This window comes from Schistocerca gregaria, unplaced genomic scaffold, assembly GCF_023897955.1.
Source record: "Schistocerca gregaria isolate iqSchGreg1 unplaced genomic scaffold, iqSchGreg1.2 ptg001142l, whole genome shotgun sequence".
NCBI classification, from domain to species: Eukaryota; Metazoa; Arthropoda; class Insecta; order Orthoptera; family Acrididae; genus Schistocerca; species Schistocerca gregaria.
The window spans coordinates 60,001-62,500 of NW_026062474.1; the positions used below are offsets into that span (position 1 = coordinate 60,001).

At 55.2% G+C, this 2,500-nt stretch overlaps 1 non-coding gene across 1 annotated transcript in view; it reads right to left on the reverse strand.

Moving 5' to 3' along the window:
- Positions 1-80, reverse strand: part of LOC126328853 (small subunit ribosomal RNA) — a 1,893-nt gene extending 1,813 nt beyond the window's left edge. Inside the window, exon 1 of the ribosomal RNA XR_007561966.1 lies at positions 1-80. This exon is cut by the window's left edge and continues 1,813 nt beyond it. This is a non-coding gene — a ribosomal RNA (small subunit ribosomal RNA).
- Positions 81-2,500: the final 2,420 nt, after the last annotated feature.

Consider the following 2,500-nt stretch of genomic DNA (forward strand, 5'->3'; position numbering starts at 1 on the left):
CCTTAATGCGGCTTGTACTGAGACATGCATGGCTTAATCTTTGAGACAAGCATATGACTACTGGCAGGATCAACCAGGGAGCTGCGTCAACGAGAGCTGAGCAGCCGGCCGCCCGGGAGTGTGTCCCGAGGGCCCGCGCGAACACGCAAGCGTCCGCTCAATTATTCTGCAAACAGGAGGAGGCTGAGCTCCCCTGCACGATACACCTCGAAACCCTCTCAGGTCCCGGCGGCGCGCAGCGCCGTCCTAAGTACTTGGTCGGGTTCGAGAGAGGCGCAATCGCCCGGAGATAGGCGAGTAGACGCTTTCAGTGCGAACACCCGTGCTCCCAACTGAGCTTGCCGCTGCCGACAGAGGCCCGGGAGCGTGCTGTCGTGGCATTGCCGGCGGGAAACAACACGCGCCACCTACGGTGACCGGCAGCTCCAACGCCAGCGCCACAGAAGGGCAAAGCCCCACTTGGGTGCAGAAGCGAACTCTCCCAGCACAGCGCACGCGCCAACACGTCCGCAGAGCTGCGATACAAACCACCTGCGAGAACCGCTGGGGGCGACCGAGCAGCAGACGGCGTCGCGACGCCGAGTGCCGGGCGGCGGCGCATCCTCAACGCACACAGTCCGCAATCGGACCAGCACACTGCAGATGTCCACCGCGCTTCGCACCGGGCTCGGCAGAACCCACTTTGGCCGCCTGGCGCCGCGCGCAGGGTGCGCCGGCGCATAGCTGGGACGCCAGCCGGGCCCGTCGGCCGGCGCTCCTGCCACTGGGCGCCCCCCACCAGCCGGCTGTAGTGCGTGCGCTCACGCAGCGCGCGGCCAGCACGCCGGGCGGCCCCCCCTCACCGGCCGGGGACTGTCCCGCCAAGCCACAGCCTCGTATCGCTTCATACCCACATGGCCAACTCAGGTTCGGGGGCATGGCGGGTACCGCCGAAACAACCGGTTCACAGATGTACCGATCGTCGCTATCACCGATGCACCTGCAGCGCGAACAACCGCTCAACAACTGATTTCCAGTTCATTTGCGGATCTTTGGCAGCAAACGTATACGTCAATCTACATTTGCGAAATCTACGATTCTGGCATGCCTGCATGTTATGTGTCACGACACGCTACATCAGCCCACATACACACTGCGGCATGTACACGAGAGAACACGTGGAAGATGGTCCGCGCCAGTGTGCAATGTCCCTTGCGCGGTCGACTGTCAACCGGCCTCTGTAGCATGTCGCAGATGTGGAACGCGGTCCACCGTGCTATCATGTTGTGTGGGGCAATACGATTAAATAGGAAAACCCTCGTCGCTACATCAACAGACGGCTCACGCTGATTCCCGGCAGAGGGAGGAGGGGGGGGGGGGCCAACATGCAATACTTTCGTCCGTACCTACTTACCACATGTCTGTACGGCGTACAACAGTGCAATCTCGCTGTAATGGGGAGACGAGACAAGTAGCATCGTGCACAACATATGGCCCTTATGATTCGCCATTGTAGGGCGCAGCCGGTGTACGGTCAAGCATGTGCCACATTATGTCACTCAGTACGTAACGACGGATGATCAGTGTGGGTTACGCGTACATCAGCGGACAGTCCACACAGGCCGTACCACAACGTACACTGACTGCATCGACAACCGAATGCAACTGAACAGCTGCAAGGCTCATTTCACAAACAAACGCCTGACCGACCAGCTTGGAAGGGCAGGAGGGGAGGGCGATATTCGTTCTGTAGCGGTACACCCTTCCAGTGGTTAGCGGGACTGTGTAGAAAGTACGCAACACTCGAAAGACCTTTATGTGAGGGTACGCACCATGGCATCAAGAAATACACATGACACCAGAGGATCCAAGCAGTGAACTATGTTCAGAGGGTTGCTGTTAGGCAAAGCTACATTCCTGTGACGTTACATGTGACAGTTAAGGTGCAGTGTAAGTTAGGTTAAGGTGCAGTGTAAGTTAGGTTAAGGTGCAGTGTAAGTTAGGTTAAGGTGCAGTGTAAGTTAGGTTAAGGTGCAGTGTAAGTTAGGTTAAGGTGCAGTGTAAGTTAGGTTAAGGTGCAGTGTAAGTTAGGTTAAGGTGCAGTGTAAGTTAGGTTAAGGTGCAGTGTAAGTTAGGTTAAGGTGCAGTGTAAGTTAGGTTAAGGTGCAGTGTAAGTTAGGTTAAGGTGCAGTGTAACTTAGGTTAAGGTGCAGTGTAACTTAGGTTAAGGTGCAGTGTAACTTAGGTTAAGGTGCAGTGTAACTTAGGTTAAGGTGCAGTGTAACTTAGGTTAAGGTGCAGTGTAACTTAGGTTAAGGTGCAGTGTAACTTAGGTTAAGGTGCAGTGTAACTTAGGTTAAGGTGCAGTGTAAGTTAGGTTAAGGTGCAGTGTAACTTAGGTTAAGGTGCAGTGTAACTTAGGTTAAGGTGCAGTGTAAGTTAGGTTAAGGTGCAGTGTAAGTTAGGTTAAGGTGCAGCGTAACTTAGGTTAAGGTGCAGCGTAACTTAGGTTAAGGTGCAG